General features: G+C 44.3%; 1 protein-coding gene across 5 annotated transcripts in view; it reads left to right on the forward strand.

Moving 5' to 3' along the window:
- The window catches only part of pcdh11 (protocadherin 11), a 148,824-nt gene that overhangs the window by 46,341 nt on the left and 88,430 nt on the right, over nt 1-14,053 (forward strand). The window lies entirely within an intron of this gene.

Here is a 14,053-nt window from a genome sequence, read left to right on the forward strand (position 1 = left end):
CCAGCCCAAATACCCTAATTCCCTAAGCAATCGTACATCTCGCCATTAATCCACTTTCACCCGTGCGAAACTCCAACAATGACAGAATGATAATAGCGGCTAATGCAGCCAAATTTTGATTACACAAGTCACATTTCTTCACATTACCTCTCAGCTCAATCGATTTGTGGCTGCTTGTTTAGCTAGCAATAACGTACAGTATAAAATGTCCCAGGGACGCAATCCATACTCATGATCGCCAGCTGCGAGGATTTCTTTGGCAATTTTTTTCCACTTCCAAACTGAAGAAGGCATTTGTCTTCTTTGCTCATCGGATAGCTCCTAAATAACCGCTGATCACCGTGCTTGCATCGTTTACCTCCGTCCGTGCCGTGCTCTGGCCAAACGGACACAAAATGGAAGTTCACAATGTGCACTTCTCATCGGGATGATGCATCTCCCGGACAGCCCGATGTCGTTTTCCTCAAGCCAGGGGCAAGTCTTGATGACTGAGAAGACAATAAAGGGAAAGTGTGAAGTGACCCTCACGGGATATTTCTCTAGCACCCTCTGTTTCCACTTGGAGATTTAGTAGGGACTGGAGGGGCTTTTTACCTCGCAATCCTCACCCGGTCCAGCGGGACTCTCATCTTGGGAATAGCATGCCGCTTTTATTGAGCAGGGAGTGGCAGCGGCGGGAGACGAGGGCCCTCAGAGACACCCGCATGTTTTCCATATTAAACTGCAGCGAGGAACGGAAGGAGGCTTAAGATCTCACGGCTGAGATGTCTTTCATTTTCAGTGTCTGAACAGCAGCAGAAGGAACGTGATCGGGAAGGCTGTGTCTCCGTGGTCCGTGATTTTATGCCCGTTTGTAGTCGCACCCCCTTCGCTCATTTCTCCTTTACCCCCCTACGTATTAGCCTGAGCCCCCCGATGCGCCTGTACGCCCCCGCTGCCCTCACACTTCGTCACATCTTCTCCTTCTCTGCATCGCTTCCTTCACAGGGTAAAATGTCTTCTGGCGTTTCTCTATGAGAGACGACTTTCAGCTAATAAATTGCTTTCTTTCTTCAATGAGGCTTAAGGAGTGGTGATAAAAAAAAATCCAAAAATTAAAAATAAATAAAAGCTTGTTGTGTGCCTGGTGGAGAGTGCTGGGGAGGGCAGGAAAAAAAAGCTGTGTTTGAAGTTCAGATTAATCTTCAGGGAGTCGCACCTATTGGGACTGTTAACCTTTAGCCGTTCAGCTATAAAGCAAGTGAGTTCCATTAAAATACATAATGCATGAGGTGCCGAGATTGCAAGCCATTGATCAGCACTTGAATAAATTGAGTTGAAATCTTATTAACATAACCAGTTATACATAAAGTGACATGAATCAAATGCAGGATAACACCTGCAGAAATTAGCCCACGCTATTGCCGTTAGCTGGCCGGTGTGCAGCAGCTAACTGTGACATCATGTACGTAAAAGTAAATGAATTACATCAAAAAAAATATTATAATGTAATGACATCATAAAGTACAATATAGCGTAAATACTTTATATTGTCTTAGCAAACTTTGCATCGCTAATATTGCCATATACATTCATTCATTCATTTTCTACCGCTTTTCCTCATGAGGGTCACGGGGGTGATGGAGCCTATCCCAGATGTTTTTGGGCGAGAGGCGGGGTTAAAATCAGAGTTTATTGTGCTCTTTGAGAATGTGTTTCATTCTATAACCTTTGACAACATTCCTCCCAAATTCCGAATAAAACTTCGGACCACTTATTTGCAGAAAAACAATTATCAAGAAAAAGAGAATAGCGGTTTAAAAAGCATTTGTTGACCTCTGAGTAGTCACCAACGTTCTTTGGTCTCCACCATCTTCTCCTTCTTCCTGCAGTCATGGCGTCATTCATCCTTTTACTCGCCATGGGCGACACGCACGCACATCTTGACTCCTGTCGGCGTTAGTGTACACATGCCTGCGTGTAACCGTGGCGACCGCCCCAAGCCCCCGCCTCCTCTGCAGCACCCCCCCCCCCCCCCCCCAGTCTTCATGGAGCATGTGCGTGTTCTGCCTTTTAAAGCAATTAAGCCTTGACCTGTCATTTTGACAGGCAGCCTCAATCCTCCAAGACTATGTTGTCGAAACCACACACGCCACATCACGTTTCCCCCCCCCCCCCCTTCTTGTATCAGGAATAATTAGGGCAATGAATTCAGGTGGGTACCCGGTACAACATATGCGTTTTTCAGATTAGCTGCATCTCCATCTTTTGGCCCCATGCAGACTGGGAGATGACCCAAATTAAAAAACACTTCCTCCCCAGCCATCCCTCAATCTCTTGTCCCGCCCCGCCCCCTTAAGATCCCGGCCAGACTCCCCCTTCAACAACACCGCAGACTCGCAGCCAATAGCGGACACTCTTTAATCAAGTAGCGAGTGTAGCTAGCACGCATCACTTGCTGACTGCTCTGTTTCATCACGCTGTACGCCGCTTTAATCTCAACCGCTGGGAGGTCCCACTCTGGGGTTTTAATTCATGCTTAGCAGCACCCCCCCTGCAAAAGTAGTACTGGAGCTGTACACGCCGCCTTTGGAATTGTCAACATTTAGTGTGTAAATAAGTCGAAATATTGGACCTCTTTGTTAGGTTCCTGTCACCAAGGTCAGCAACACAAAATTGCAACGCTGCAGAGTTGAACCCGTGGAGGGAAATACTAAAATACTCAAATGGTACTTTAGTATTCCCTGAAGAATACGTGTAACCACACCTTTGCCTCTGGTAATACCGTGGCTGTTCACAGGGACTCAAGTGTGGAATATTTAAGATCAATATATCATTTATTTCACTAGGACTCTATAATGGGCCGCTATCGTACACTCCATTACTGGACGCCAGGGTCCAGACTGCTGACCAATCCCGTTTAATGAAAACAAATGCACTGGCAGCCCCAAGAAAAGAAACAGGCTCTGCACACGGCGCCGTTCACATCGCAGTGGCGTTTGACGTGAGCAGTGTGGCCCTGATCTACGCAATCACAACGGGCTTAAGTGCGTCCTTAGGTGAGGGCGGCCAGCAGCGACGCTAATGACCTTGCTGGTTTCCAGTCACGGATGATCAAATCATAACAATATCAAATGGTACAACGCCGTTACCATGACCGATATGGCGTACTGATATCTACAGCAACAATCTGGATGTTGCTTCAGTTACCATTGCGACACACTTTCAAAGTACATTTATGGAGGAGGACTCAATTCACTTCTCATAGTTGGGTCTGGAACCAAATTCACTTCTCATAGTCGGGTCTGGAACCAAATTCACATTTCATCATCAGGTCTGGAACCAAATTCACTTCTCATAGTCGGGTCTGGAACCAAATTCACATTTCATCATCAGGTCTGGAACCAAATTCACTTCTCATAGTCGGGTCTGGAACCAAATTCACTTCTCATAGTCGGGTCTGGGACCAAACTCACTTCTCATAGTCGGGTCTGGGACCAAACTCACTTCTCATAGTCGGGTTTGGAACCAAATTCACATCTAATAGTCAGGTCTGGAACCAAATTCACTTCTCATAGTCGGGTCTGGAACCAAATTCACTTCTCATAGTCGGGTCTGGAACCAAATTCACTTCTCATAGTCGGGTCTGGAACCAAATTCACTTCTCATAGTCGGGTCTGGAACCAAATTCACTTCTCATAGTCGGGTCTGGGACCAAATTCACTTCTCATAGTCGGGTCTGGAACCAAATTCACATCTAATAGTCAGGTCTGGAACGAAATTCACTTCTCATAGTCGGGTCTGGAACCAAATTCACTTCTCATAGTCGAGTCTGGAACCGAATTCACTTCTCATAGTCGGGTCTGGAACCGAATTCACTTCTCATCGTCGAGTCCGGAACCAAATTCACTTCTCATAGTAAGGTCTGGAACCATATTCACATCTAATAGTCAGGTCTGGAACCAAATTCACATCTAATAGTCAGGTCTGGAACTAAATTCACTTCTCACGTCAGGTCTGGAACCAAATTCACATCTAATAATCAGGTCTGGAACCAAATTCACATCTAATAGTCAGGTCTGGAACTAAATTCACTTCTCACGTCAGGTCTGGAACCAAATTCACATCTAATAATCAGGTCTGGAACCAAATTCACATCTAATAGTCAGGTCTGGAACTAAATTCACTTCTCACGTCAGGTCTGGAACCAATCAACCACAATAAACGATAATAAAGGATTACTGCATAGACAAACGGTGTATTTTTACGTACGCCATAAGTGTTCAATGTTGTGATGACAGTCGAGGAGTTTGAGAATATCCGACAGCGGTTTGCATTTGTTGTGGAAGAAGTCCAGAGCCCTGACCTCAACCCCATGGGATGACCTGGAGTGGAAAATGCGAGAGCGCTCTATTTCTCCATCCTTCTATTTGTGTTCTACGGGCTGGAAGTCATATCGCTATCACGTGGAGATGAGTTGTTTTCTACATCAGAGGACAACCCAGATCAGGACTATTATTTTCAAAGTGACACCGCTGATCTGACATCAGTTTTAGCGTTAGATCATTCTAAAAATGGAGAAAAAACAAGGACATCTTCAGTGATCCTAGATCAGCCTACCTCCTCTGAGAGGAGTTTTGATGAGCAGCGTTCCAGATTAGATTAGAGGCCCCGCACTGATGATTGTAATCCATCATCTTGTAAGCAGCGGAAATCTATGACAATGTAGTTGCGCTAACTCTGTCATAAGCCCTTAGCTTTCCTGTTTTGCCGTTCGTGTAACTACAAAGAGAATGAAGAAGTACAAATGTAAGCTTGTGTCATAAAACGGAGAGGAATTTGATTTGCGACCATGGCGGGGATTGAAAATATGTTGAAAGAGCTCCTTTTTTTTTTTTTTTTTTTACCCCATTTCCTGCTTTTTGTTTCTCACGCTCACCTTTAGCCTTTCCACTGCCGGCACAGCAGAATGTGCAGCAGCAATCGCACTTCATCAGCCGAGCTCAGAGATAAAACATGCAGAAATCGGGATATTTTCTCCATGTTGCGCCACTTTATTCTGATTTGGAAAAAAGACGACGTCTTTGAACTCCTTTTTTTTTTCCATCCTTGGTGCAAAGTCTTCTCGCTGGGCACCAGGGAATGTGAGCTGATCCGGCTACCAACACAAATCCTTTGTTTTGTGGTGCGTGTCATGTTTCTGTCAGGTGTGGCAGCTCATCAAGCTGAAATAATGAGGCCATGTTTAGTGACTAAAGTCTTTAGATATTTATTTGACAATTGCCTTTTTTTTTACTTTGTTTGTGTGATCCAGTTGCGGTCCCTTCCGTGATGTTTACATTTAGGATGCCATTTTCACCTAGGGTCCTTATTTTTCCTAAACTGCAAACACGACGCAAAGACGGGAATTGAAAGTGTGAATGGAGCAAAGCAGATTATAATGAAGCATATTCATTTCTTTGGGGAAAAATCATATTTTATGAAAGTGGGGAGCTTTTATTTATTTATTTATTATTTTTTTATTTTTTGTGGGGAGCTTTTAAACATTCATGCCTCTGTTTTTATTATTCCCAATACAAATACTCATTTCATGAACATACCATTCTCATATCCAATCAGTCTTTTGGGAAAATGCATACTGCATGTTATGATTTTAATTATCATTAAAAATATCATTAAGATGATGGAAAAAAAGCCTAAGCTTACTCAAGATCATAGAGAACTAAAGTGCCGTTTTTGGATGAGCTCTTCTAGCACGGATAGCATCTTGACAGTTTGGTTTCTTGAACATCACCCAGCAGGTGCCGAGACGCTGAAGAATGAAGAAACTTACAAAAGAGCTTCAGTCACGTCAGACGGGATTGGCTTTTAATAATCCATCACGGCAACACACAGAAGAAAACTTTTAGAACTTTAGAACCCAATCCAGCGAGAGTCAGACTCCCAAGTGCACCTCATTTAAACAACTCTTGGCCAGGGTGCCCCCAGGTGCTCATTGGGGCTCAAGCCTGGAGACTCACTTGGCCGCTCCATCACCTTCAGCTTCCTCAGCAGGGCGCTTGTCATCTTGGAGGTGTGTGTGCTCCAAAATCATCCTTCATTGAACCACAGCTCCCCAGTGCCCGCAGCACTCGTGCGGCCCCATCCCATGAGACCACCACCGGGGGGGGTTGACTGTAGGCAAGACATGATTAGCAAGTTCAGGGGTGTCCAAACTTTTTTCACCAATGGTCGCATACTGAAAAATGGGACACTTGGGTATTTTATAAAGTATTAAAAAAATAAAATAAAAATAAACAAACTACATCTCAGCTTTGTGATGAGTGAAAATGATGATGTACATTTTCCTGTCATAAAATTTTTACTTTATTTCCATAATATTGTAACTTTTTTAAAGTGTCATTTTCCAAAACTGCCAACTTTATTTCAATATTTCAATGCTATGCTGCAAATTAACATATATTAACATTAACATAACTTAAATAAACATAATTAAATATTCTCCTCATAATAGTCAAATTGCCATTTTATTTTGTCATGCTCCACATGCTTCCTGTCTGGTGGGAAATGGTCTTTCACGTCTACAGCGCTTGGCCACCTCCAAGGCACTCAAAGTGCTTTGCAACTGTTGGCACATTGACCAAGGGGGGGTTCAGTGTGTTGCCCAAGGGTACTTCCACATGATCACAGGAGGACAGAGGATTCAACCCACAACCTTCAGCTTCTATGCCACCCCTCATGCTCTTATTTTGTGTGGTGTACTTCCTGCCGACTGCAGGGTGGAGCCACTTCACCTGAGTGGATCTGGCACGGCTGTTTTCAATGAGTTGATTAGTAAGCCTGGCATGGCCTCGTGGACAGGGCTGCTTGGTTCGCTATGGACCTTCTTCCCGCTTGTTGTTACCCTCCTGGTGTGTTTTTGCAGGGCCTCTGTCGCTTTTTGTTGTTCGTTCTCTTCACAACCGTGAGTACCTGCTTAAACTACTACAATACTTTTAGTTGGATCTTGGACCGTGCTGTGGAATAAATCTAATTTTTAGTTTTAGTTAGGAGCATGAAAGACTTTATACATTATTAGACATGTCGAAAGACAATATTAGAGCCCTGCAAACATGAAATAACAGCCCTATAGTCGCTTTGACATGCATATCACCCAATATAGTTGGCAGAATAAGAGTAAATAAGCTATTTGAGACATAAAGTATTTCTGCTTGTGTGTATTTAAATGTGACCCCAAGGGGAGCCGAGTGACGGGCAGACAGGAAGTCATGTTGGCAGTTCAGAGTTGCATTTTAGCCTGATGTGGGTTCCTGCAGCTACAGTGACTGACCAGTGTAGAATAGCATGTAGCATCACATGATGATGGATGCCTCTTCTGAATGACTTATGTTTATATTTTAGTTCATTTATTTCTCATTATTTTTATACTCCTGTAAATGGTAATTAGGACTTATTTATTGCTCTATTTTTGAAAACCGGAAGTTCCATGCTACTTCCTTGAGACTTTATGATAAAGGTTTGTTGAAATGTGAACGGTGTACCCATTTAGCGAGGCGTTGTACTTGTTTGGTTTGTGTAGTGGTTGTGAGGCGTTGTACATGTTTGGCTTGTGCCGTCGTAGCGAGAGCTTCCACATGGCGCCTGAACAACTGCTTTTATTCAACACGTACATGTCACGCATCATATTTCAGCACCGTAGTCGAGCGTGCATGTCAACTCGTAGCTAATTAACCCTCCATCCGTCGTGATGAGGAGCGCGATGGGGGTTGAATGTCGATAAGCTCAGTCTGGCAAAGCGCGGCCCCGCTAACGTGCAAATCTAAATAATTGACATTATACGTGCTGTGCTGAGTGAATAATGAAATAAATAAATAACACGTCCAGATCATAGCTTTGGGTTTCTCATTAGAAGGCAAGCTGTGCAACTCGACGTGTTGGAATGAAAGTCAAGTGAGGCAATTGCAATAATTATACAGCAAGAAGTAGCATGCGTGTTGGGAGGGGTGGGGGCCTCGCACGTTGGGGGGGGGGCTTTCTGGAAGGCAATGGGGAGGGAGGCGGCTGTCGACAGGTGCCTATGATTAAGGGTAATTTGCTGGTCCCTCCCTTTTCTCATACCTTGCCTCCAACTTCATGGCTGCCCGGCGTAATGAGCTCCATGCCGAAGCGATGATGGCCTGCAGGATGGCGCCCACGGAGCCGTAATGAGCACGCCGGTGTACCGATCCGTGGCCCCCCATCGAGTCCCCGAGTCTCCACAGTCGGCACGTGTTGTGCAGCGAACCTTCCTCGGCGACCCTCCTCTTCAACCGGGGCAAAGCCGTCCCCTCTGGGTTAAATGCGACGTCCCGGCGTGTGCGGCGGCAAGGGACCCCCCCGCCTCCCCGAGCCCCCGAGCTTTGCGTCAATCACTTAACATGGGGGATTGAGTTGCAGCACAGATGGGGGGGGGGGCTAGATGGAGTGGCGGGCGAAGAGCGAGGACAACTGGGGATGGAAAATGCTAAATGATTGGTCAAGAGAGGAGATGGAAAGGTAACTGACAGATGGAGCGAGTGCAGAAGAAGGAGCAAAATATAAATTGTGCCGTGGGTGGGTAGGCAGACGGAGAGGGCGAGGGCGAGCGAGGGGGAGGGGGAGGGGGACAGGCATCTATTGAAGTCTATGGAGGAGGCCGGGTAATGAGAGGAGAGAGAGTCGGAGTCCAAGGTGAGGAGAGGGAGCGAGATGAGAAGAAAGGGAGCCTCCTTTGCCAAAAAGCCATCCATCTTTCAGTGCTGTGTGTTTAAGAAAGCGTGCTGCTGCACTATTGCGCTCTTAAACAAGGAGGAGGTGGGTGAGAGGAGTGCCCTGAACGGGGAGCGCCGAGGCTTTGAACCGCCTCACGCTGGGAGGAACTCTATAGACACACTGCCTTTTATAACAAGACGACAACAAAGAGTCCAAGAAAAAACAGGCGACATTTTAAGATGAAAAAGTCTTTGACTTGCTCGATTCGGATTGCATAACAACAAAGGAGCTAGCATGCAGACACGACGATGGCGGCCGCGCTCTAAAGTGGAGTCGTAATGCTAAAGGTCACGCTTTCATTTATTTGAACTGCGGAGTACGTCACATGTCCAGAAGCAGGACTTAATCAATCCTACATCCTCTCCTCTCCCACATGTTGTTGATTTCAACGACTTTAGGGAATTGTGGCAATAATAATAATAATAATAATAATAAAACTGGTCAGCAAGCAGCCAGTAAATTGATGTTTGTCTACAGTTAGGAAAATCGGTACTGCTTCCGCTATTTTCATGTTGTTTGGAAACAAACCAGTCAGAGGTTCTGCAGTCTGGCCTTTTTAGCGTTTCCATTTTGGTTCCATTCCAAAGAGTTGATGTTTTTGCTTTACATTTATTGGCACCATGGAGTTGGGATTCCTGTCTATACTTTTATTCCAATTTCATTACTTCCTCCTTTGGCAAGTGGTTTCTGATCTCTTGTCCTACATTTGGACCAATATTTACCAAAGTCGATTGTGGTTGTTTTTGTTTGTGTTTTGAACGCAACAACTACGTCTAACCTCGATCATGTGACCACGCTTGATTCTCCAGTCGGCAGGATGTGTTGTCCCTTCATTGGCCGCCTGTCGCTACATGTTGTTCTTGTTTAAAAGCTGTTTGTTCAATACCTGTTTACCCTCTGAAGTAATGCACCATTACTGTACGGTGATACACAACAGAGCACAGAAGGAAAGCAATAACGCAGCTACATCTGTATCCGAGAGGATTAGCATGGTGGCAAGAATTGGCCAGCATGTCTTATTTTAATTGCTGTGTCTTTAAATAACTCCCCGTGGCTCTTTTTCATGAACAGAACCTCAGCAGGGCCCAAAAAATGTTCTTAGAAAATAGTACCATCTGGGAATAAGGATTACATTATTATTGTTATTATTATCTTTTAGGGATTAGAGATTTGTCTCATCCAGTGACGTCTGCCCTGTGAAAGTACAGACATTAAGTTAAGGAAAATAAACTGTTAGTTTGCTTTCAGCAGGGTTATCATATCACATCATCTCCCCACTTGGCGACGCTTAGCAACAGTAAGACGGTAAGCGGTACCTTGGTTATAGTAATTAGTTGCTTCCAGACACGACCATGTGATATAGGATTTAATGTTAATAAATGGAATATTAGTAGTTGACCTTTTTGTGACTTTCTAGATATGGATTTTAATACTAGAGTCCAGCAGACCTGAAATAACACCCCTACAGTCATCTTTACACTCCTTTTTATTCATTGTTTTACATCACATTGTGAGCTAAGCAGTTAGCACAATTTTTTTTTCTTCTAAACTTAAGCCAAAAACTTACCACTTCCACACGGAATGGGGGTTTTCTTTCACCCGGCCATGTGTGACATGCCATGTCTGGCTTCATGCAGTCATGTCATGTAAGCGGACGTCTCGATGTTTTCTCATTACTGCCACCCAGTGGGTGGAATACTACATGTCACTTGTATTTACGTAGTTTTTGACAAATAATAAACCATAGTCGGGTATGCAACAGGGATCATTCATCTGGAAAAGTATGATATAGCAGGGGGTGGTAATCAAACTGTATTTCAAGTGACGAATGGAACCTTGGTTAGCGTCATTCCTTCCTTCCAACAGGTATGATGCTAACCAAAGAACACTAACCAAATCAATTTTCCCTATAAGAAATCTGTTAATCTGTTCCAGAAACACCTTTTCCCAGTTTTACCCTAAAGATTTGACAGGCACAAAATAAATCCAACCCAGTAAATAATCAATGTGATAAATGTATTATCCTCACTAGGGTCACTGGTATGCTGGAGCCTATCCCAGCATATTTTTTGGCTTTCTTGTTGCATTTCCTTATAGAAAAATATGACTCATTTAATGACCGTTTTGGTTAGAGTCGGACCTCCTGGGATGAATTAATGACGCTAGCCAAGGTTCCACTGTATTATGAATCTGTTTGACAGCCACGGTAATCAAGCCTAGAACATCAACCAAAGTTTACATAATGATAAATATGCAATCCAATCCCACTGGATGTGCTTGTACCTAATGAAGTGTCCCGATGGTTCATGTTGGAGATAAGATGTTGCATGTGTTTAGTGTCCATTGGCACATCGTAAACAGAGCGGACAGCATGACAAAGAACAGCCCGCAGCCACAATTGACCTTCAGGGTCTGATCCCATCTTGTTTCCGTGTGTTGGCTCTGATAAAGCCGCCCCTCTCCTTTGTTCGCATCTATGAACCCTTGGCCAAAGACGCTGGTAATGCTGGATGGGACTCCAATATCCCACCCATGCCATGGTCACAACCTCTGCCTCCACCATTGGTGGCTCTATTAGGTGTTTATGAAGCCTCCTGATGCTTTTTGGCCTGCATGAAAGAAAAGGAGTTGATGAAAGCTTTGCATTTAAAACAAGCAGGAAATGTTAGTTCCTGTACCGGCGGCCATGTAAGGCTGGGCGGGACAGGCCCGAGGGGGAGTGGTTTTATGTTTAACACTAGTTATCCATCATGTCATGAAGGAGTAAATGACTCCTGCAATTTATTTTCTTCCAAGCTTCAAGCCGCTTGGACATGTCATATTGTTATTGTTATTAAAAGCTGGAGAAATGGGGGGCGGAAGTTGATTGTTTACCTACATACTGTAACACAGAGCAGAGATTCAACCATTTTTTTTGTTTTTTTGTTTGGGGGGGGGTGTCTTTGCATATCTACTGTAATGGTAATTTAATTTAATATGATTTGAACATGCATCAGGTTAGAATGGAATATGTCACATTATCAATTCACACTTCTAAATGTCCAAAAGGAGTAGGAAGAAGCAAAGCTTATTGAATCCTACCCCCCTCCCCCATCTATGACTTTTACAGTTTGTAACTCGAGTTGCATGATGATTAATAATTAATAATTCTCATATCTTCTTCTAAAAAATACACAAGTGGATGGCCACATTGATATAGCCAAACAATATTAGAATAAACTGACATGTTCTAAATGCTATACTTAAAAAAAAAAAAACAAACAAACCAAAAAAGGTTCACCTCGGAGACGGTATTGATTATTTCTGTAATTCCTCGGCTGAAAGAGAGCGCTCGGTAAAGCTGTAAAAAAGATGTTAAGATGAGCGTGAGCGTGTCCCCAGCCGTGCTTAATTGCATTCCTTTATTGTGTCAGTATTTAATGTCCTCTGTGTTTTTACATTGGGCCTCGGCAAATAAAAATGAGATATAAAAATAACACCGATGGGGTTTGACACAACCAACGGGATGACTTCTGCTTACATAGCATCTCTCTCTCAGGAAAATATTTGAATTGCTTAAACCCCCGTCTGGCGACATGTCCACTTCATGTGTGGCAAAAACTCCCCTGGCTGGGGAGCTCGGTGGAGGCACCCCCCCGCGCCCCCCGCTTGCCTGTTCTTGCTGGGAAACACACGGCTGGCACAAGTAGTGCCATGGGGGCCACGGAGCACAGCTGGCGTGATTGGGCTCCGGCTTTAATGGCCTACAGTACGTCCGCCATCAGCGCTCAAGGAGCAGTCGCACGTGTTAACCGGGACCGGACAAGGGAAGCTGATTGGACCTTTCCATATTGATTCCCAATCAAACCCTAAATCAGTCAGGCAGACAAAAGCCTGTTGTTGCTTCGTGCCGAAAAGGCTGAGGTTGGTCCCCCAAAAAGCAAACTGGGGTTTTTAATTCTTAGCCAATCAAACGGGCCTATTCCTATACGGTTGATTGGGAACAGAATGGTTGGTGCCAGTCTCGTGCACTTAGAAATACACGTGAAATTGCATTATCCATGCGTAATTTAATCCTACACACGGTTGGAAAAGGTGCAGACAAAAACAAAACAACAAATGAGGTCTGGAAGGTTGATTTGGAGCAGCTCTGCTGAGAGCAAAGTAGACGCCTCATCAAAATGGAACAGCTTCTCTGTAATTTGTCAAACACAAGATGATTAGCATACATTTACCAATTTCACTTCCTTGCTTCACTCTCAGCCCCTCAAATGCACCGCGACACGAGCGGCGGCAAGATACTAAAGTGCAGACGCTTCACTCATGAATACCGCCGCGTGATTTCAGTCATTTCATTGCACGAGGCTGCGAGGTGGTATGCGTGTTAATCAATACAAGAGTCCGACCCAAAAACATGCGTCTTATGTCGTGTTGCATTCACTGAACACCGGACTCGCCCAGCCGGAGCTAAAACTGCTGTAGTAAATTGGTTGACTGTTGCTAATAGGCTTAACAGCGGAGTGGCGTCCAAGCATTTGAATGACGCCATTGATGGTTGTTTCAAACGGGAATAATGAAGTCAAGTGTTGTGTTGCCGTGTACTCTTGAGAGGAAGGTCTGCAGGAGGGAAATATTGGCTGCATTGACTTGTAAAGCAGATCAACAAAGAGCGAGTAGGTCATTTCAAATTGAGTCATGCCTGAACTAAAACACAAGACGATGATGAGTACATCTCATGCTCTGAATTGTCGGTTCATCAGTACATCCATACATCGGTACATCGCCAACGTTTCCATTGTCTATTTTGTCGATACAAAAAAAGCAAGATTGATGAACAGATGAACGAAAACGATTTGCCAATCCCCAGTTGCAAATGTTGTGGGTTAATGAGGTCCAATGTCATATTTACCCAGTCCTACACTTTTCCCACCCCGCCCATCTTGTCCTCTGCTAGGAATGCTGGAGGCCACCCCACCCAAAAAGCGCAGGTTCACAGTTGGTTACATTGGAAGTCCTGATCCATTACAACTGGAACTAAGATGGATTCGGTCCCCAACTTGGTCCATAACATCTTCCACATTTCTTGTAATACTTTCATACGATGGTTTCTTGGATTGTTGGTTCATTATCCAAAAGATATGTGAGGTTGGAGTTAACTGACTGGAGTTAACTTGAGTTAACTGTCAGACTTGACAGTTGCTAACTCATATAATCACTTTTGTAGTTGATTGCGAAGGTTTTAGTGAGGCTAAAGCAGCGCCCCTACGACCCGGCAGGGTTAAGGGATTGGTGGTCTTGATCGTGA

This window comes from Doryrhamphus excisus, chromosome 23 (genome assembly GCF_030265055.1).
Source record: "Doryrhamphus excisus isolate RoL2022-K1 chromosome 23, RoL_Dexc_1.0, whole genome shotgun sequence".
Taxonomy (NCBI): Eukaryota; Metazoa; Chordata; class Actinopteri; order Syngnathiformes; family Syngnathidae; genus Doryrhamphus; species Doryrhamphus excisus.